The following is a 24072-nucleotide window of genomic DNA, read 5'->3' on the forward strand; positions in this document are numbered from 1 at the left end:
GATCTCTGTACTGACCCATGATATATTTATACATAGTAATTAGATCTCCCCTCAGTCGTCTTTTTTCTAAAGTGAATAACCCTAATGTTGATAATCTTTCAGGGTACTGTTGCCCCCCCATTTCAGTTATTACTTTAGTTGCCCTCCTCTGGACCCTCTCCAGCTCTGCTATGTCTGCCTTGTTCACAGGAGCCCAGAACTGTACACAGTACTCCATGTGTTGTCTGACTAGTGATTTGTAAAGAGGCACGACTATGTTCTCATCACATCTATGCCCCTTTTGATGCAACCCATTATCTTATTGGCCTGACACTGGTTTTTACAGCTTAGTTTGCTGTTCACTAAAATCCCTAGGTCCTTTTCCATGCCATTGTTACCCATTTAGTATGTATGTGTGACTTGCATTATTTCTTCCCATGTGCATAACCTAAACATCAACTGCCCCTTATCTGTACAAGCCTCCAATCTATCCAGATCCATCTATAGCAGTATTCAGCCCTCTTCCGTGTCAATTACTTTACACAGTTTAGTGTCATCTGCAAAAATTGATATTTTACTGTGCAAGCCTTCTATAAGATCATTAATACATATATTAAAGAGAATAGGGCCCAATACTGACCCCTGAGTTACTCCACTAGTGACAGTGACCCAATCTGAGTGTGCACTGTTAAAAACTAACCTGTTTTCTATCATTGAGCCAGTTACTTACCCACATACAGCCGTTTTCTCCCAGTCCGAGCATTCTCATTTTATATACTAACCTTTTATGCGGTACAGTGTCAAATGCTTTGGAGAAGTCCAGATATACGACATCCATTGATTCGCCGCTGTCAAGTCTAGAACTTACCTCCTCATAGAAACTGATTAAATTAGTTTGACATGACCGATTCCTCAGAAAGCCATGCTGATATGGCGTTATTTGCTTATTTTCATTGAGGTACTCAAAGATAGCATCTCTTAGAAAACCTTCAAACAGTTTACCCACGACAGATGTTAAACTTACCGGCCTATAGTTTTCGGGCTCTGTTTTTGGACCCTTTTTGAATATTGCCACTACATTTGCTATGCGCCAATCCTGTGGAATATTCCCTCCCAAGCCTGCTGTAATTGGTCTCTGGGAGAAAGACCTACAGCGGTCTCTGACACCTTCTGAGATAGCTAAAGTACTAATCTCTCCTCATAAGATCTCCAGATGTATCCGTATTCAAGAGAACAGCTATAAAGTCCTTTCACGATGGTACAGGACTCCAGACAAGACATGTCTGTATAAACCAAATGCCTCTGATGTCTGCTGGAGATGTCACAAAAATAAAGGCTCCTTTATCCACATCTGGTGGTCATGCGAACTAATCAAACCCTGGTGGCACAACATAATTAAGCTGAGCAATCAGATTTGCCAGACCTCCTTCCCCTGCACCCCCAAACTAACTTTATTATCCCTGGGAGTTGGGGGAGTAGGCCCCCGTAGATCATCACTCTTCTCTCTTATAGTAGCAGCTGCCAGATTACTCCTACCGACTCATTGGTTGACCCCTGAGATCCCCAGTATGGAACATTGGGTTAACAAAGTAGACCAGATATACAGCCTAGAAGAAATTTCACACTGGGAGTCATGCTCCAGATCCACCTTTCTCCAAATTTGGTCTCCCTGGAGGTCCTATAGAAAATTCTCCAAGCTTTCACCCCTTGCTAGTTGTATAGCCCAAAATTCAAACTTAAGATGTTCTTGCACTAGGAAATCCCTACCTCATAGCACACTAATTGTGCTTAGGTACTTATGTCATACTGTTGTGTTAAACATGTGTATCTGTTCACCCTTATCTGTTACCTGTCCTTACTGGGCCTTGCCTGCTGTGCTTTGCACAAGCAAGTACTATTTGTATTTGTGACTGTTACATTTTGGTATTTCACCTGTAATGTTATTATATACTGTCTTTGGCAATTTACAAACGTATGAAAAAGAAAAACAATAAAAATTGTCAATAGAAAAAAAAAAGTCCTTAAATATCAGAAATAAGGGTCTGGCTATGACATTACTTAATTCTCTTAGGATACAGGGGTGTATGCCATCTGGTCTTGGCGATTTGTCTATTTTAATCTTTTTAAGACGCCGCTGTACTTCTTCCTGGATCAGACAGGGCACTTTTAATAGGGAATTAACTTTTACATTCTGCATTTCAGTTTATTTTCTTCAGTGAATACAGTGGAGAAGAAAATATTTAATAGCTTTGCTTTCTCCTCATCGCTCTCTGCAACTCCCCCCTCATTACTCTGTAGAGGGCCGACACCTTCCAATTTATACTTTTTACTATTTACAGTCAGGGCAATAAATATTGGGACATCGACACAATTGTAAGATTTTTGGCTCTATAAACCACCACAATGGATTTGAAATGAAACAAATAAGATGTGCTTCAACTGCAGACTGTTAGCTTTAATTTGAGTGTATTTACATCCAAATCAGGTGAACGGTGTAGGAATTACAACAGTTTGCATAAGTGACTCCCACTTGTTAAGGGTCCAAAAGTAATGGGACAATTGGCTTCTCAGCTGTTCCATGGCCAGGTGTGTGTTATTCACTCATTATCCCTAATACAATGAGCAGATAAAAGGTCCAGAGTTCATTTCAAGTGTGCTATTTGCACTTGGAATCTGTTGCTGTCAACTCTCAAGATGAGATCCAAAGAGCTGTCACTATCAATGAAGCAAGCCATCATTAGGCTGAAAAAAACAAAACAAAACTATCAGAGAGATAGAAAAAACATTAGGCGTGGCCAAAACAACTGTTTGGAACATTCTTAAAAAGAAGGAACGCATCGGTGAGCTCAGCATTACCAAAAGACCTGGAAGACCACGGAAAACAACTGTGGTGGATGACCGAATAATTATTTTCCCTTCACAACAGTTTGCCAGATCAAGAACACTATCCAGGTGGTAGGTGCATGTGTGTCAAAGTCAACAATCAAGAGAAGACTTCACCAGAGTGAATATAGACGGTTCACCACAAGATGTAAACCATTGGTGAGCCTCAAAAACAGGAGGGCCAGATTAGAGTTTGCCAAACCAGATCTAAAAAAGCCTTCACAGTTCTGGAACAACATCCTATGGACAGATGAGACCAAGATCAACTTGTACCAGAGTGATGGGAAGAGAAGAGTATGGAGAAGGAACTGCTCATGATCCTAAGCATACCACCTCATCAGTGAAGCATGGTGGTGGTAGTGTCATGGCATGGGCATGTATAGCTGCCAATGGAACTGGTTCTCTTGTATTTATTGATGATGTGACTGCTGACAAAAGCAGCAGGATGAATTCTGAAGTGATTCGAGCAATATTATCTGCTCATATTCAGCCAAATGCTTCAGAACTCATTGGACGACGCTTCACAGGGCAGATGGACAATGACCCAAAGCATACTGCAAAAGCAACCAAAGAGTTTTTTAAGGGAAAGAAGTGGAATGTTATGCAATGGCCAAGTCAATCACCTGACCTGAATCTGATTGAGCATGCATTTCACTTGCTGAAGACAAAACTGAAGGGAAAATGCCCCAAGAACAAGCAGAAACTGAAGACAGTTGCAGTAGAGGCCTGGCAGAGCATCACCAGGGATGAAACCCAGCGTCTGGTGATGTCTATGCGTTCCAGACTTCAGGCTGTAATTGACTGCAAAGGATTTGCAACCAAGTATTAAAAAGTGAAAGTTTGATTTATGATTATTTTTCTTTCCCATTACTTTTGGTCCCTTAACAAGTGGGAGGCACATATGCAAACTGTTGTAATTCCTACACCGTTCACCTGATTTGGATGTAAATACACTCAAATTAAAGCTGACAGTCTGCAGTTAAAGCACATCTTGTTCGTTTAATTTCAAATCCATTGTGGTGGTGTATAGAGCCAAAAATGTTAGAATTGTGTCGATGTCCCAATATTTATAGACCTGACTGTATATAATTGAAAAAAAATTTTAGGGTTAGTTTTTCTTTCTTTGGCAATAAATCTGTTTGGCTGCTTTTATTTGTTTTTTACATATTCTATTTTTTTCCTTATAGTTTTTCAGTGCTTCCTCGCTACCCTCCTGTTTTAGTGATTCAAATGCTTTCTTTTTGTCATTTATTCCTTTCTTTACAATTCTATTTATCCATATTTGTTTTTCTTGTTCCTTAACCTTTTATTCTCAGGTGAATACAGGTGAATACACTGTGCACTAACCCTGTACAAAAATGCAAACTAATTCACACCAGCCCGCATCTATCTGTGGTATTGCTTACTGGACATTACGGGGACTTCTCTGTAGCACAGAAACCGCACAAGGACCGCGTCTCGGTCTTCCAGCGCGAACCTACTTCCTCCGCTACGTCCTGTTCACTTCAGATCACTCCGCCTCAGGCGCCGTTGTTTTTTTAAACTGACAGCCTATAACCCTCTGTTAAAAAGCCTTTAGTTGTGTATATATGTGGGGAAAAAAACTATATACTCGGCGTTCACTGTTCCAGTTATATGTGGTAAAGCCTTTAGTGGCGTATATCAGTAGAAAAAGAAAAAGATATTTGGCATTCAGCACGGTAGTTATATGCGGTAAAATCTTTTGGGACTTATTTAGGTGGAAAAAAAATCTTGTATTCAGCATTAAACGCTGCACTTATATGTGGTAAAATCTTTTTTTAAATATTTCGGTGGACAAAAAATCTTGTATTCAGCATTCAGCGCTGCACTTATATGCGGTAAAATCGTTTGTTAATTTTTTGGGTGGACAAAAAATCTTGTATTCTGCATTAAGCGTTGCAATTCTATGCGTTAAAATCTTTTTTTAACTATTTGGGTGGCCAAAAAATCTTGTATTCTGCATTAAGCGCTGCACTTATATGCGTTAAGATCTTTTTTAAATTATTTTAGTGGAAATACAAATTTCCACCTCCTCCATTAACTTCTTCATCTCTTCATTAGCGTCGGACACACTAACTTTACACCGCCCCCTAGCTATATATATAAGTGGTGCAAGCACCACCTAGGGGCGAATAAAGGTAAATGACACTGCCAGCCTGTTAAAGGGAATTACAGCATACTACAATACATTTGATGTGACATTTAGCAAGAGTTTAAAGTGCCCACAAATAGCACATAGTGGGACACTGCATCAAGATGAATCAGGTGTGGATCATCCGGGATTTCCAAACACCAATGCCTGATGCATCAGACTAGATCATTCATGGTCCCACCCCAACAATTTAACAAAAGAGACTGTTTTCTCCTGGCTACCTGCCTCAGCTACTATTCTGATGCTGTTACCCGCCTGATGCCACACATCTGATGCCAAGTGCTCCTTCTTTCACCCACCATCTTCAGCGGGTACTGGTATTGCCACCCACCTCCACAGTATGTCACCTTGCCACACTGTGGCCTCCTGATGCTGCTGCCACCTCCAGACTCATTGTGCCACTCTGTGGTCTATTCATGCTTTTGCCACCTCCAGACTTTGTCATTGTGCCACTCTGTTGTCTCATCATGCTGCTGCCACCTCCATACTCTGTCATTGTGCCACTCTGTGGCCTCCTGATGCTGCTGCCACCTTCAGACTCTGTCATTGTACCGCTCTGTGGTCTCCTCATGCTGCTGCCACCTCCAGACCCTGTTATTGGGCAACTCTGTTGTCTCCTCATGCTTCTTTTACCTCACCACTATGTCATAGGTCCACTCTGTGGACTTCTCATACTGTTCCCACCCTCCCCACTTCATGACTGGTCCACGATTTTGGCTTTCGGCTTGGCTGACATCATAATTTATTTGACACTTCTTCTGATCTGTCAGAAGAAAGGAAAAATGAGACGCACAACGGATCCTGTCTGTGTAGCAGCTTTAAGGCATGTATGGTCCCATCAGTATTGGCTTATTATTTGGTAGCCAAAAGCAGGAGTGGGTAGAAAATGCAGACAACATGCAAATATTCCATTCACGTGTCATCTCTGTTTTACATTCACTCTGTTCTTTTTTGCCTTTAGCAATACTGATGGATTATTGAGCAAATGCTGACCGAGTGAAGACTTATGCTCCGAAGACAGGGTCCGTTTTTTTGGGGTAATTGTTCTGACGGATCAGAGGATGGGGGAAATTAATCAGTGACGTCAACTCAAACTTACTGCTGACACCCTCTCCACTCTGTAAGGGGGGGCTCTACTTGTATAAGCATTTAATAGAGCAGGTTCTGTAGACATCTATGTGAAATCAGCTGACAAGGGTGTAAAAGGAGTGCGCTTCTTCTTGACGCTAACATCTACCTGTAAGGCAGAGTTGATACTTGAGTTATTTGGTCAGTTTTGGCCCTGTGACCGCCCAAATAAGTGAAGTATGCTGTGATTCTAAGAGTGACGCCTGTCATCTGCATGTCATTTGGAATCACAGTATTATTTCACTACCAAAGCAGTCTCCCTATGCGTGTTACTACAAGGCACAGTGTTCTACACCACCTTAAAGGCTCTCAGCAGCCAGGAAATAGCATTTTTTAACATAATTCAATGCAAATTTATTTGGATAAAACCAAATTTTTCCCAAAAAATTTGGCGAACCAACGAATCGCATTTTTGAAAAATTCGCTCATCTCTACTCAGAATGTCTCTGGAAAATTATATCCAGTCTGCTTTTTACCACCAGCAGAAGGAATTTCAGGCTCTTGGACATAGAACATCCTATAATGAAAAAAGTTCTCGGAGGCCCACAATAGTCTAGTGCACCACAGTAGTACTCTATAGAAGCAGCTACTGTCATTGCGTTCCAAGGTTGCGGACTTGAAAGATCAATCACGCCGCAACAATATTCTCTTTGACTGCATTCTTGGACTGGTGAAAGCAGTGCACCTTACTGATTTTCTTACAGACTTTTTCGTAGCTCTACTGCCGTACATATGGCAAGCAGGTTTAACCTTTGATAGAGTTCAATACTCCCCTGAAAATCCCTACTGCAGGCTTCCCCAGGAGATATCATGGGTTCACTTTTATAATTTTAAGGATAAAGTAATGTTTGCAGCAAGAAATGTAACATAGTAACATAGTACATAAGGCCGAAAAAAGACATTTGTCCATCCAGTTCGGCCTGTCATCCTACAAGTTGATCCAGAGGAAGGCAAAAAAAACCCTGTGAGGTAGAAGCCAATTTTCCTCACTTTAGGGGAATAAAAATTCCTTCCCGACTCCAATCAGGCAATCAGAATAACTCCCTGGATCAACGACCCCTCTCTAGTAGCTATAGCCTGTAATATTATTACACTCCAGAAATACATCCAGGCCCCTCTTGAATTCCTTTATTGTACTCACCATCACCACCTCCTCAGGCAGAGAGTTCCATAGTCTCACTGCTCTTACCGTAAAGAACCCTTTTCTATGTTTGTGTACAAACCTTCTTTCCTCCAAACGCAGAGGATGTCCCCTCGTCACAGTCACAGTCCTGGGGATAAATAGATGATGGGATAGATCTCTGTACTGCCCCCTGATATATTTATACATAGTAATTAGATCTCCCCTCAGTCGTCTTTTTTCTAACGTGAATAACCCTAATTTTGATAATCTTTCAGGGTACTGTAGTTGCCCCATTCCAGTTATTACTTTAGTTGCCCTCCTCTGGACCCTCTTCAGCTCTGCTATGTCTGCCTTGTTTACAGGAGCCCAGAACTGTACACAGTACTCCATGTGTGGTCTGACCAGTGATTTGTAAAGTAGTAGGAATATGTTCTCATCACGGGCATCTATGCCCCTTTTGATGCAACCCATTATCTTATTGGCCTTGGCTCCAGCTGCCTGACACTGGTTTTTGCTGCTTAGTTTGCTGTTTATTAAAATTCCTAGATCCTTTTCCATGTCAGTGTTACCGAGTGTTTTATCATTTAGTATGTACGGGTGACTTGCATTATTCCTTCCCATGTGCATAACTTTACATTTGTCAGTGTTAAACCTCATCTGCCACTTATCTGCCCAAGCCTCCAATCTATCCAGATCCCTCTGTAGCAGTATACTGTCCTCTTCAGTTTTAATTACTCTACACAGTTTAGTGTCATCTGCGAAAATTGATATTTTACTATGCAAGCCTTCTACAAGATCATTAATAAATATATTGAAGAGAATAGGGCCCAATACTGACCCCTGAGGTACTCCACTAGTGACAGTGACCCAATCTGAGTATGTACCGTTAATAACCACCCTCTGTTTTCTATCATTGAGCCAGTTACTTACCCACTTACAGACGTTTTCTCCGAGTCCGAGCATTCTCATTTTATATACTAACCTTTTATGAGGTACAGTGTCAAATGCTTTGGAGAAGTCCAGATACACGACATCCATTGATTCGCCGCTGTCAAGTCTAGTACTTACCTCCTCATAGAAACTGATTAAATTAGTTTGACATGACCGATCCCTCACGAAGCCATGCTGATATGGCGTTATTTGCTTATTTCCGTTAAGATGCTCTAACATAGCATCTCTCAGAAAACCTTCAAACAGTTTACCCACAACAGATGTTAAACTTACCGGCCTATAGTTTCCAGGCTCTGTTTTTGGACCCTTTTTGAATATTGGCACCACATTTGCCATGCGCCAATCCTGTGGGACATTCCCTGTCAGTACAGAGTCCGCAAATATCAGAAATAAGGGTCTGGCTATGACATTACTTAATTCCCTTAGGATACGGGGGTGTATGCCATCCGGTCCTGGCGATTTGTCTATTTTGATATTTTTAAGTCGCTGTTGTACTTCTTCCTGGGTCAGACAGGACACTTTTAATGGCGAATTTATTTCAGCATTCAGCATTTCATCTGACAGTTTATTTTCCTCAGTGAATACATTGGAGAAAAAAATATTTAACAGCTTTGCTTTCTCCTCGTCGCTCTCTGCGACTCCCCCCTCATTACTCTTTAAAGGGCCGACACCTTCAGATTTATACTTTTTAACATTTATATAATTGAAGAACATTTTAGGGTTAGTTTTACTCTCTTTGGCAATTAATCTCTCGGTCTCTAGTTTGGCCGCTTTTATTTGTTTTTTACATGTTCTGTTTTTTTCCTAATAGTTTTTCAGTGCTTCCGTGCTACCCTCCTGTTTTAGAACTTACTGAAGAGATTTTAGGACATTAAGCTCTTTGCAGACTTATTGGTTGAATTTGAGACGATGGCATGTCACCGTGAATTCACCACAGTCACAAGTATTCTTAGAGAGCACTGTATCTCCTATACACTGCGTGCAGAATTATTAGGCAAATGAGTATTTTGACCACATCATCCTCTTTATGCATGTTGTCTTACTCCAAGCTGTATAGGCTCGAAAGCCTACTACCAATTAAGCATATTAGGTGATGTGCATCTCTGTAATGAGAAGGGGTGTGGTCTAATGACATCAACACCCTATATTAGGTGTGCATAATTATTAGGCAACTTCCTTTCCTTTGGCAAAATGGGTCAAAAGAAGGACTTGACAGGCTCAGAAAAGTCAAAAATAGTGAGATATCTTGCAGAGGGATGCAGCACTCTTAAAATTGCAAAGCTTCTGAAGCGTGATCATCGAACAATCAAGCGTTTCATTCAAAATAGTCAACAGGGTCGCAAGAAGCGTGTGGAAAAACCAAGGCGCAAAATAACTGCCCATGAACTGAGAAAAGTCAAGCGTGCAGCTGCCAAGATGCCACTTGCCACCAGTTTGGCCATATTTCAGAGCTACAACATCACTGGAGTGCCCAAAAGCACAAGGTGTGCAATACTCAGAGACATGGCCAAGGTAAGAAAGGCTGAAAGACGACCACCACTGAACAAGACACACAAGCTGAAACGTCAAGACTGGGCCAAGAAATATCTCAAGACTGATTTTTCTAAGGTTTTATGGACTGATGAAATGAGAGGGAGTCTTGATGGGCCAGATGGATGGGCTCGTGGCTGGATTGGTAAAGGGCAGAGAGCTCCAGTCTGACTCAGACGCCAGCAAGGTGGAGGTGGAGTACTGGTTTGGGCTGGTATCATCAAAGATGAGCTTGTGGGGCCTTTTCGGGTTGAGGATGGAGTCAAGCTCAACTCCCAGTCCTACTGCCAGTTTCTGGAAGACACCTTCTTCAAGCAGTGGTACAGGAAGAAGTCTGCATCCTTCAAGAAAAACATGATTTTCATGCAGGACAATGCTCCATCACACGCGTCCAAGTACTCCACAGCGTGGCTTGCAAGAAAGGGTATAAAAGAAGAAAATCTAATGACATGGCCTCCTTGTTCACCTGATCTGAACCCCATTGAGAACCTGTGGTCCATCATCAAATGTGAGATTTACAAGGAGGGAAAACAGTACACCTCTCTGAACAGTGTCTGGGAGGCTGTGGTTGCTGCTGCACGCAATGTTGATGGTGAACAGATCAAAACACTGACAGAATCCATGGATGGCAGGCTTTTGCGTGTCCTTGCAAAGAAAGGTGGCTATATTGGTCACTGATTTGTTTTTGTTTTGTTTTTGAATGTCAGAAATGTATATTTGTGAATGTTGAGATGTTATATTGGTTTCACTGGTAAAAATAAATAATTGAAATGGGTATATATTTGTTTTTTGTTAAGTTGCCTAATAATTATGCACAGTAATAGTCACCTGCACACACAGATATCCCCCTAAAATAGCTAAAACTAAAAACAAACTAAAAACTACTTCCAAAAATATTCAGCTTTGATATTAATGAGTTTTTTGGGGTTCATTGAGAACATGGTTGTTGTTCAATAATAAAATTAATCCTCAAAAATACAACTTGCCTAATAATTCTGCACTCCCTGTAAATAGGGTTTTCTAGTAAAAGTGATAATTAGTGTTGGGCGAGCATGCTCGGCCAAACACAAATTTTACTCGAGCATCGCGATGCTCGGCACATCACGGTGTTTGGTAGAATACCGCATGTGCTCCAGCGCGATGCTAGAGTCTCCTTCCTGCATGTTTGTTGGCTGCTACGCAGCCAATAAACATGCAAGGAAGTACTGCCATTCACTGTAATGCCTGCGCTAAATTGCTAAAACTTGTTAGAGACCCAAAAGTCCTTTTAAGGACTATAGTTGTATTTGGCATCAATATATATTTTTAGCGCAACCTGCACTAAATAGCTTGCAATTGTTTGGCCGCTGAAGACAGCAACATTATCTGCGCTATGTACCTCATGTATAACGTTTGTGTATCCGAAATATCAGTGACATTCAGTGTAATTTTTTTTGCCGCTGGTGACAGCGACATTATCTTCGCTACATCTCCTGTGTAACGTGTGCGCAGCCTAAAAATATCTGTGACATCCAGTGTACTTTTTCTGTAGACGGTATCCACTGTGGACAGTTACATTACCTGCGCTACATCTCATGTATAGCGTTTGCGTATCCTAAATACCAGTGACATTCATTCAGGAAGGAGACCGAGATCTTTGAAACGTGTATGGTGAGAGAGGACCCGCAGCCAGACGTCATATACCAGTAGGACTTCTATGTCCTAAAGAGCGCTCTTTTATATTTTTCTCGTGCGGTATCTGACACTAACCGCAATTATACAAACCCGACCAGCATTTGGACCCTGCAACCACTCCCGAATACGAGGAGCCGCCGGCATACACAGGCACCGTGACCTCTGTAAGCACGTGGGACGCTGCGGCTACAGACACCGACATCACCAGCCTGTTGCGCATAGCAGTGTGATGTCCATCAGCATGTCGCTTCAAGCAGAGTGATGCCCACATCGTAGTTTGTGGCACACATTCACTACAAAGAGGGAAAATCTATTATCTCCTGTGATCCTACCATACAACTCACTTACCAGGATGATAATACCTGAGACAACCAACCGTGAGTTACCGGATGTATTATACTATATCGATCAAGCCAGCTAAAATACCGCTTCATATATTGCTACATACTATTCCACTTGGAAAAGCGATATGTTGTTGCACAATTGAAAACACTTATAGCTATCTTCTTTATCAATAGACGTTGCGCTCCTATTGTGGATAAACTATTTGTTGGATGTACCTCAATTCCTGCACTTTATCTCTACAATTTATTGCGGTCCTCACCTGATACGATTTTATTGTGGATGTCCTATTACGGATGAACGGTTTGTTGGATGCACTATAATCCTTATATTTTTTCACTATATCTTATGCAATATACACACTTATTGCGGCCCTCAATTGTTGTACTATTTGTTGGATGGATTTTAACTTTTGCACAATATTTTACAACCTTTTTATGGATGCCATTGCCACATATTAATTATATATAGGTGAATTTTTAGAATTTTTATAGGTGAACCATATGTTTATTTTTGCACTTGTTTATTGGGACTGTAATATGAATTAACTGCTGGATGAATTGCATTTTATATGTGGATTGATGAACATATCCTAACGTTGTTGACCAAACTATCAAGTGTTCCAGGAAGAATAGCCGAGATATCCATCATAGGGATCCTCCTGCAACTTGGTCCCTATTGTTGAGTATTTCTGATATTCTCTGGACAACCATTTATATACATTGTATACCCACCTTATATATTGGTTACCTACATGTATAATAAATCATTCAATACTATAGGAACCTTACGCACGAGTGTGTTGGATGAATCCTTCTTAATGAGGTGTGCACAACCACTATATATTTTATATTTACTTTCTGCCTTATAGACTGGGTGTGTCTATATCAGTTGGGGCACCCACTCCATACACAAATTCCAGGTGTGCCATCACAAACTATATTTGTCTAAAAATATCTGTGACATCCAGTGTACCTTTTCTGTAGACGGTATCCACTGCTGACAGTTACATTACCTGCGCTACATATCATGTATAACGTTAGCGTATCCGAAATATCAGTGACATTCAGTCTAATTTTTTTGCTGCTGGTGGCAGCGACATTTCCTGCGCTACATCTCCTGTATAACGTTTGCCCATCCTAAATATCAGTGACAGTCATTCAGTGTAATTTTTTATTAGCAGCTGGTGACAGCGACATTACTTGCGCTATTCCTTCTGTATAACGTTTGTGCATCTTAAATATCAGTGACATTCATTCAGTGTAATTTTTTACTAGCCGGTGGTGACAGTGACAGTCATTCAGTGTCATTTTTTATTAGGCGGTGGTGACAGCGACATTACTTGCGCTATACCTCGTGTTTAACGTGTGTGCATCCTAAATATCAGTGACATTCATTTAGTGTAATTTTTTATTAGGCGGTGGTGACAATGACATTACTTGCGCTATGCCTCCCGTTTAACGTGTGTGCATCCTAAATATCAGTGACATTCATTCAGTGTAATTTTTTATTAGGCGGTGGTTACAGTGATATTATTTGCGCTATACCTCCTGTTTAACATGTGTGCATCCTAAATATCAGTGACATTCATTCAGTGTAATTTTTGATTAGGCAGTGGTGACAGCGACATTACTTGCGCTATACCTCCTGTTTAACGCGTGTGCATCCTTAAAAATCTGTAGCATTCTGTGTACTTTATTCGTGCATACACTTACAAAACCTGCGCTACTGTACGTGTGACATACTTGAAAGCATATATATAATTTAATATTCGCAAGGCGAGCAGTAAGGGACGGGGAAGTGGCCGTGCTGCTGATGGTACTTGGAGAGGCCGTGGCCCTGGGCATGGTGAAACTGTGCCTGCTGCCAGAGCACAAGAAACACACTCATCCACGATACCTAGCTTCATGTCTCAGTTTGCAGGGCGGTGCAGGACACCACTCTCGAAGTCAGACCAGTGCGACCAGGTGGTCGGTTGGATTGCAGCAGATAATGCTTCCAGTTGGTTAAGCACTACCCTGTCTTCCACAAAGTCCAATCTCAGTAGCCAAGAGTCTGGTGAAAAGAATACTCACCCTGATACTTCTTCCACCCACCATGGAGAGTCTTGGCAAACAAGTGATCCCACACTGGTATATTCCGAGGAGCTCTTTTCATCGCCATTCCTTAATTTGAGTCTCTCGCCAAGCCCGCTTGAAGAGGGATATGAGGAGATCTTGTGCCCTGATTCCCAAACTTTGGAGCATCCAAAGTCAAAAGAAGATGACGGTGGGGAACGGCAATTAGTGTTTCACGAGGTGGATGATGATGATGAGACACAGTTGCCAATAAGTCAACCGCAATTAGTGTCTCAAGAGGCTCATGATGAGGATGAACACAGTTGTCAATAACTGAGGCTGTTGTTAGGTCAACAAGTCAGGAGCATGACCAGAGTGAGGAAGTGGAAGAGGAGGTCACTGACCCAACCTGTGAATGTGGCAAGCCGAGCAAGGACAGCAGTACAGAGGGGGAGGGATCCGCAGCACCGCAGCAGGCTGGAAAAGGCAATGGGGTGGCAAAAGGGAGAAGGAGGGCCACACCAACAGGCTTGCAACTGTTCCCTGGAGCACCCCCTTGAGGCAATCTCCCTTGCCAAGGTGTAGGTGTTCCAGAGTCTGGCGCTTTTTGGAGGGAAGTGCAGAGATTAAAAGAATTGTCGTTTACAACCTGTGCCGTACTAACATGACCAGGGGTTTGACCACTAGCAACCTCATCACCACCAGCATGATCCGCCACATGGCATCAAAGCATCCTAATAGGTGGGCCGAACGCCTGGGTCCACAACCAGTGTCTGCGGGTCACACCACTGCCTCTTCTTCCCCTTGGTTACATGCTGGACAATCCCCTGTCCAAGACGCAGGCCCGAATGCCTCTCACCATGCACCTGGACTTTTGCAAGCACCATCAGCTAGCACATCCACTTCTGTGTCCCAGACAAGTGAACAGATGTCTATACCTCAGGCCTTTGAACAAAAGCGCAAATACCCAGCCACCCACCCACAGACCATAGCACTAAATATGCACCTTTCTAAATTGCTGGCCCTGAAAATGTTGCCATTAAGAATTGTAGACACTGCGGCTTCAGTCTGATGGCAGTGGCCATCCCACGTTACTCTATTTCCAGCCGCCAATATTTTTCACGGTGTGCAGTCCCAGCCTTACACCAGCATGTGTCCCGTAACATCACCCGTGCCCTGACCAACGCAGTTATTGGGAAGGTCCACTTAACGACTGACACATGGACCAGTGATTTTGGCCAGGGACGCTACATTTCCCTGACGGTACACTAGGTGAACGTTGTGGAGGCCGGGAGCGAGTCGTACCCTGGGATGGCACAGGTGCTACCGACGCCAAGGATTGCATGCCCTACTTTCGTCAAGGTTTCCGCCGCCACCTACGTTAGTGGCTGAAAGCCCCCCTTCTCCTCCTCCTCCACTTCCACCTCTGAATTATCCGCGTGCAGCACCAGTCAGCCATCAGTCACTAGCTGGAAGCAGTGTAGCGCTGCAGTGTGGAAGCGGCAACAGGCCGTGCTTAAACTGATCTGCTTAGGTGACAAACAGCACACCGCCGCAGAGCTGTAACAGGGGATAAGGGACAAGACTGAGCTGTGGCTCTCAACACTCAACCTAGAACCAGGCATGGTTGTGTCTGATAATGGCCGTAACTTGGTGGCGGCTTTGGAGCTCAGCAAGCTCACACACATACCATGCCTAGCCCACATGTTCAACCTAGTGGTTCAGCGGTTTCTAAAAACCTACCCCAAACCTGCCTGAGCTATTGTTGAAGGTGTGCCGCGTGTGTGCCCATTTCGGCAAGTCATCGACAGCTTCCGCCGGTCTGGCAAAGCTGCAGCAGCTCTTGCAATTGCCAGCTCACCAACTATTGTGCGACGTGAGCACGCGCTGGAACTCGATGTTCCACATGTTGGCCAGGCTTTGTGAGCAGCAAAGGGTAGTAGTGGAATACCAGCTGCAACATGGTCGTCGCCTTTCCAGTGAGGAGTGGGCATTGATGTCTGACCTCGATTTGTATGTGGAATAGGTGGAAATGGTGGAAGAAAGTACACAGGGTGATAGCCAGACCACCTTTAGTTCGTTTTCTCAGCACCAATTGGATGATGATGATGATGAGGAAGAGCAGGAGATGGTTGCCTCCGCTACAGAGGGTAGTACCCATGGAAGTTTTATTGCATCTGTTCAGCGTGGATGGTTAGAAGAGGGGGAAGAGGATGAGGAGATTGAGTGTAATCCTCCTGATGAGGACAGTGAAGTCTTGTCTGTTGGGACTCTGGCACACATGGCTGACTTTATGTTAGGCTGCCTTTCCCATGACCCTCGCGTTGTAAGCATTATGGCCAACACCGATTACTGGTTGTTCACCCTTCTCAACCACCGCTACAAAGAGAACTTCTCATCTCTCATTTCTGTGGTGAAGAGGACAAGCAAAATGGTGCAATACCAGAAGGTCCTTGTGGAAAAATTGCTCCAAAAATTTCCAGCTGACAATGCTGGCTGCAAAGTACGTAATTCCTTGACCAACCGAGGAGGGGAGACGGTTGGCCAAGGGCAGGGCAACACTCTCAACAAAAGGCAGGGCAACACTCTCCAAGACCTGGGACAGTTTTTACCTCACCAGCACCCTTAACCTGATGTGTCACAAGGAGGGAAAATTTTGGGAAGATGGTGAAGGAATACGTAGCAGACCGTGTCAGCATCCTCAGTGATCCTTGTGTGCCTTACAGATATTGGGTGTCCAAGCTGGACACATGGCACGCACTGACGCTCTACGCCTTGGAGGTGCTGGCCCGCACCTCCGCCAACGTTTTGTCAGAGCGTGTATTTAGTGCTGCTGGGGGCATAATAACTGATAAGCACATCCACTTGTCAACTGAAAATGCTGACCGGTTGACTCTTATAAAAATTAACAAGGCCTGGATTGCCCCTGACTTCTCTACTCCACCAGAGGAACGTGGCTGAACATAAAGACACTCTAAATGTGGCTTTTGTGGTGTATTGAATACACTGTATTCCCATGCACCCCTTCCTCCACTAAAAAGGGTATATGGTTCAATCTCCCTTTTCTCATCCTCCTCCTCCATCATATCAACATGCTTATTAGGCTGCCCTCGTTCCTAATGTTTTAGAGGGTCAGCTCAGCAGAGGGACCTCACCCATAATGTTTTAGAGGCTCACCAGCAGGCCCACACCCATAATGTTTTTGAGGGTCACCAGCAGGCCCTCAACCATAATGTTTTATAGGGTCATCTCAGCAGCAGAACCTCACCACTAAATTTTTAGATGGTCAGCTCGGCAGCAGGCTCTCGCCCACAAAATTTTTTAGATGGTCAGCTCGGCAGCAGGCCCTCGCCCCTAATTTGTTTTAGATGGTCAGCGCGGCAGAAGGCCCTCGCCAACAAATTTTTTAGATGGTCAGCTCGGCAGCAGGCCCTCGCCCACAAAAGTTTTTAGATGGTCAGCTCGGCAGCAGGCCCTCACCCCTAATGTTTTAGATGGTCAGCTCAACAGCAGACCCTCACCCCTAATGTTTTAGATTGTCAGATCAGCATCAGGCTCCCACCCCTAATATTTTAGAGGGTCACCAGCAGGCCCTTGCTCCTAATGTTTTTGAGGGTCACTAGCAGGCCATCAATCATAATTTTTCAAGGGTGTGTATGATGCCCTCCTTTATGTGTAATAAACGGTTCCTTGTTTTTTTTTGGCAGCCCTTTCCCTTAGTGCATAGGCTTTATAAATGTAGAAGTCCCACTACCTGAACAATTATACCACAATGTGAATGAGGCCCTCCTTTATGTGATATACAGGTTGTATCGGAGTGCCTCCTCCTTGTAATTTTTGGCAGCACTTGCACTTTATATACAAGTAAATATACAGGAAAGAATGTTTCCTAACAACTTTTCCTCTAAAATCGATTTTATCTTCCGTTTTGTGTGTATTATTGTCAGTCTGTAAGTGGCGTACTACTTGGACAACATCGTTCCCAGCAGCGACCTGGGAGTCCAAGATGCATCCAGACATCCTCCCCATGCTGTTCCCGAACCATTTCAGTGGTGTTTCCATCAATTTCTGACCTTTTTCTATGAACCAGACACCATCCCCTCTTCAGAGCAGGGGGTGCCTGTTTTAATGCTCAGGTTCTCCCATTGACTTCCATTGTGCTCGGGTGCTCGGTAGAGCACCCCAGCATCCCGAGGTGTTCTACTTGAGCACCCAAGCACTTTGGTGATTGACCAACACTAGTGATAATCACAAAAAATGGCTCTAAAATCACAGTGGACTTGCTGACTAAATCTTCCACATTGTTTCACTACTGGAACCTGGCTCCAATCTCATCTTTAGCATCTACTCTTCACCCCAGAGGCCCTATCACCTTATTCTTACTACAAATTGCGAACAGACGACCATCTAAGGCCTCATGCACACGACCGTTTTTTGGGTCTGCATCCGAGCCACAGTTTTTGCGGCTCGGGTGCGGACCCATTCACTTCAATGGGGCCGCATCCGTGTTCTGTCCGCATCCGTTGCTCCGTTCCGAGGCCCCGCAAAAAAAAATATAGCATGTCCTATTCTTGTTCGCTTTGCGGACAAGAATAGGCATGTCAACAATGAGCCGCCCGTTCCATTCCGCAAATTGCGGAAGGCATCCGGGCGGCTTCCGTTCTTTTGCGGATCTGCTGTTTGCAGACCGCAAAAATGGCACGGTCGTGTGCATGTAGCCTTACCCAGGAGATCATCTAATGACTGACTAAGATCATATAAATTGTACACTTTGCTTACTTACACTGTTTGAATGTCTTGTTAAGTTTGTCACCTATTTTGCACTTCTTTACTTTCTGGTTATTTATATGGATCTTCAGGAAATCTGATGTTGATCTCTAATGATTGTCTCATCTATTCAGCTCCTTTTTTTAATTTTTTTTTTAGCTATTTTCGTTTTTTCCCCATAAACGACCAATTCACCCCCCCACCCTTGTGATGCGTCTCAAATCTCACTATCACTCAAAAGAGAACAGGATAGATCTATTCAGATACTTACCACTTTGCTAGTGCCTCCTAGCTGTATACAGCCACTCCAGATAGGCTTTGAAATTATCCATGGTTATACACTGCTGCATACTGTCTAATTTGCTATGTTTGATTGCTATGTGTATATATTAATGGCACTCACATTGAGCTATATTTGTACTGTGTGCTAGACTGGTGTTTTTCCCCCAATAGAGGCCAGGCCTCATATGAAAAGCTAAGTATTATCTCACCAGCCACCTTCCAGCTGTGGATCTTTATCTTCTCCAGTTGGTGAAGTGAAATGAGAAAAATACACTGCTCAAAAAAATAAAGGGAACACAAAAATAACACATCCTAGATCTGAATTAATTAAATATTCTTCTGAAATACTTTGTTCTTTACATAGTTGAATGTGCTGACAACAAAATCACACGGGAAAAAAAATGGAAATCAAATTTTTTTAACCCATGGAGGTCTGGATTTGGAGTCACCCTCAAAATTAAAGTGGAAAAACACACTACAGGCTGATCCAACTTTGATGTAATGTCCGTAAAACAAGTCAAAATGAGGCTCAGTAGTGTGTGTGGCCTCCACGTGCCTGTATGACCTCCCTACAATGCCTGTGCATGCTCCTGATGAGGTGGCAGACGGTCTCCTGAGGGATCTCCTCCCAGACCTGGACTAAAGCATCTGCCAACTCCTGGACAGTCTGTGGTGCAACGGGACGTTGGTGGATAGAGCGAGACATGATGTCCCAGATGTGCTCAATTGGATTCAGGTCTGGGGTACAGGCGGGCCAGTCCATAGCATCAATGCCTTTGTCTTGCAGGAACTGCTGACACACTCCAGCCACATGAGGTCTAGCATTGTCTTGCATTAGGAGGAACCCAGGGCCAACCGCACTAGCATATGGTCTCACAAGGGGTCTGAGGATCTCATCTCGGTACCTAATGGCAGTCTGGCTACCTCTGGCGAGCACATGGAGGGCTGTGCGGCCCTCCAAAGATATGCCACCCCACACCATTACTGACCCAATGCCAAACCGGTCATGCTGGAGGATGTTGCAGGCAGAAGAACGTTCTCCACGGCGTCTCCAGACTCTGTCATGTCTGTCACATGTGCTCAGTGTGAACCTGCTTTCATCTGTGAAGAGCACAGGGCGCCAGTGGCGAATTTGCCAATCTTGGTGTTTTCTGGCAAATGCCAAACGTCCTGCACGGTGTTGGGCTGTAAGCACAACCCCCACCTGTGGACGTCGGGCCCTCATATCACCCTCATGGAGTCTGTTTCTGACCGTTTGAGCAGACACATGCACATTTGTGGCCTGCTGGAGGTCATTTTGCAGGGCTCTGGCGTGCTCCTCCTGTTCCTCCTTGCACAAAGGCGGAGGTAGCGGTCCTGCTGCTGGGTTGTTGCCCTCCTACGGCCTCCTCCACGTCTCCTGATGTACTGGCCTGTCTCCTGGTTGCGCTTCCATGCTCTGGACACTACGCTGACAGACACAGCAAACCTTCTTGCCACAGCTCGCATTGATGTGCCATCCTGGATAAGCTGCACTACCTGAGCCACTTGTGTGGGTTGTAGACTCCGTCGCATGCTACCACTAGAGTGAAAGCACCGGCAGCATTCAAAAGTGACCAAAACATCAGCCAGGAAGCATAGGAACTGAGAAGTGGTCTGTGGTTACCACCTGCAGAACCACTCCTTTATTGGGGGTGTCTTGCTAATTGCCTATAATTTCCACCTGTTGTCTATCCCATTTGCACAACAGCATATGAAATTGATTGTCACTCAGTGTTGCTTCCTAAGTGGACAGTTTGATTTCACAGAAGTGTGATTGACTTGGAGTTACATTGTGTTGTTTAAGTGTTCCCTTTATTTTTTTGAGCAGTGTATATAAATAAAACTATTGTTTAGAAATAGAAAACAGAAAATTGCCATGTGCGTATGTATTCACCCCCTTTGTTAGGAAGCCCGTACCTTCAGAAGTCACATACTTAGTGAAATGATGTCTACCTGTGTGCAATCTAAGTGTGACATGATCTGTCATTACATATACACACCTTTTTTGAAAGGCCCAGAGGCTGCAACACCTAAGCAAGAGGCATCACTAACCAAACACTGCCATGAAGACCAAGGAACTCTCCAAACAAGTAAGGGACAATGTTGTTGAGAAGTACAAGTCAGGGTTAGGTTATTAAAAAAATCAAAATCTTTGATGATCGCCAGGAGCACCATCAAATCTATCATAACCAAATGGAAAGAACATGGCACAACAGCAAACCTGCCAAGAGACGGCCGCCCACCAAAACTCACGGACCGGGCAAGGAGGGCATTAATCAGAGAGGCAGCAAACCCAACACATCACATCACCCAAAGAACACCATCCCCACACTGAAACATGGTGGTGGCAGCATCATGCTGTGGGGATGTTTTTCAGCAGCCGGGACTGGGAAACTGGTCAGAGTTGAGGGAAAGATGGATGGTGCTAAATACAGGGATATTCTTGAGCAAAACCTGTACCACTCTGTGCATGATTTGAAGCTAGGACGGAGGTTCACCTTCCAGCAGGACAACGACCCTAAATACACTGCTAAAGCAACACTTGAGTGGTTTAAGCGGAAACATGTAAATGTGTTGGAATGATCTCAATCCAACAGAAAATCTGTGGTCAGACTTAAAGATTGCTGTTCACAAGCACAAACCATCCAACTTGAAGGAGCTGGAGCAGTTTTGCAAGGAGGAATGAACCAAAATCCCAGTGTTAAGATGTGGCAAGCTCATAGAGACTTATCCAAAGCGACTTGGAGTTGTGATTGCCACAAATGGTGTCTCTACAAAGTATTGACTTTAGGGGGTGAATAGTTATGCACATTGACTTTTTCTGTTATTTTGTCCTTTTTGTTGTTTGCTTCAAAATAAAAAAAAAAACATCTTCAAAGTTGTGGGCATGTTCTGTAAATTAAATGATGCAAATCCTCAAACAATCCAAGTTAATTCCAGGTTGTGAGGCACCAAAATACGAAAAAAGTCAAGGGGGTGAATACTTTTGCAAGGCACTGTATGTCTTTAGTTGAAAACTACCCAAATCCCCCTCTCTTGCTCTGGTTTTTGAATCAATAAATTTTGCCACGATTTTATGTAAATTAGATGATGTGGAAACAGCCTTACTCTGACCTTACTCTGGACTAAAACCTGTCAGTCAATAGCACTGACAGTCTCTCCTGCAATGAGGCAGCTCTGCTAGAAGGACTGCTGCCTGTGTGATCAGTCTCGAGCCCAGCTCTACTGCACTCAGGACCTGGGAACACAACTTGCAACACAGAGGGCCATGAAGTGATGAAGGAATCTACATGTATTGTAATTGGTTTAAAAAGTGTCTGTATGTATTACAGTGTGTGTATGTAAGAGTACCTGCATGTATGATAGTGTGTGTATGAAAGGGTGCCTGCATGTATGACAGTGTGTGTATGTAAGAGTGCCTGCATGTATGACAGTGTGTGTATGTAAGAGTGCCTGCATGTATGACAGTGTGTGTATGTAAGAGTGCCTGCATGTATAACAGTGTGTGTATGAAAGGGTGCCTGCATGTGAGACAGTGTGTATATGTAAGAGTACAGGCATGTATGAAAGTGTGTATATGTAAGGGTGCCTGCATGACCTCCGATTATTTTCTGGCCTAAACGTCAGTGAGGACTGGGAGTTCCACATATTGCACATTATTATCATGCAGCCTTTCTGCAGCAAGTAAGACAATGGCTTAACCCTACGCCTATTAAACTTTGGATACTAATAAGATTGGAGTTTTGACATCCAATTTCGCTCCCTTCTCAACTCTGGCTAAAACAACAGATTCCTGGCTCTATGTATGCAGCTATTAAAACAGTTTGGAAGACCTGTGTGGCTTTGGGGTCCCAACTACCTAACAGAGTATCTGATATTCCACTAGATACAGTTGCAAGAAAAAGTATGTGAACCCTTTGAAGTGATATGGATTTCTGCACAAATTGGTCAAAAATGTGATCTGATCTTCATCTAAGTCACAACAATAGACAATCACAGTCTGCTTAAACTAATAACACACAAAGAATTAAATGTTACCATGTTTTTATTGAACACACCATGTAAACATTCACAGTGCAGGTGGAAAAAATATGTGAACCCCTAGACTAATGACATCTCCAAAAGATAATTGGAGTGAGGTGTCAGCCAACTGGAGTCCAATCAATGAGATGAGATTGGAGGTGTTGGTTACAGCTGCCCTGCCCTATAAATAACACACACCAATTCTGGGTTTTCTTTTTACAAGAAGCATTGCCTGATGTGAATGATGCCTCGCACAAAAGAGCTCTCAGAAGACCTACGATTAAGAATTGTTGACTTGCATAAAGCTGGAAAGGGTTATAAAAGTATCCCCAAAAGCCTTGCTGTTCATCAGTCCATGGTAAGAAAAATTGTCTATAAATGGAGAAAGTTCAGCACTGCCGCTACTCTCCCTAGGAGTGGCCGTCCTGTAAAGATGACTGCAAGAGCACAGCGCAGACTGCTCAATGAGGTGAAGAAAAATCCTAGAGTGTCAGCTAAAGACTTACAAAAGTCTCTGGCATATGCTAACATCCCTGTTAGAGAATCTACGATATGTAAAACACTAAACAAGAATGGATGTCATGGGAGGATACCACAGAGGAAGCCACTACTGTCCAAAAAAAAACATTGCTGCACATTTACAGTTTGCACAAGAGGACCTGAATGTTCTACAGCAGTACTGGCAAAATATTCTGTGGACAGATGAAACCAAAGTTGAGTTGTTTGGAAGAAACACACAACACTATGCGTGGAGAAAAAGAGGCACAGCACACCAACATCAAAACCTCATCCCTACTGTGAAGTATGGTGGTGGGGGCATCATGGTTTGGGGCTGCTTTGCTGCATCAGAGCCTGGATGGATTGCTATCATGAATTCCCAAGTTTATCAAGACATTTTGCAGGAGAACTTAAGGCCTTCTGTCCACTAGCTGAAGCTCAACAGAAGATGGGTGTTGCAACAGGACAACGACCCAAAGAATAGAAGTACATCAACAACAGAATGGCTTAAACAGAAGAAAATATGCTTTCTGGAGTGGCCCAGTCAGAGTCCTGACCTCAACCCGATTGAGATGCTGTGGCATGACCTCAAGAAAGCGATTCACACCAGACATCCCAAGAATAATGCTGAACTGAAACAG

The 24072-nt window shown here is 43.5% G+C and overlaps 1 protein-coding gene across 1 annotated transcript in view; it reads left to right on the forward strand.

Moving 5' to 3' along the window:
- CACNA1I (calcium voltage-gated channel subunit alpha1 I) overlaps nt 1-24072 on the forward strand; it is a 589793-nt gene that overhangs the window by 551051 nt on the left and 14670 nt on the right. The window lies entirely within an intron of this gene.

The sequence above is a fragment of the Bufo bufo genome, chromosome 9 (genome assembly GCF_905171765.1).
Source record: "Bufo bufo chromosome 9, aBufBuf1.1, whole genome shotgun sequence".
NCBI classification, from domain to species: domain Eukaryota; kingdom Metazoa; phylum Chordata; class Amphibia; order Anura; family Bufonidae; genus Bufo; species Bufo bufo.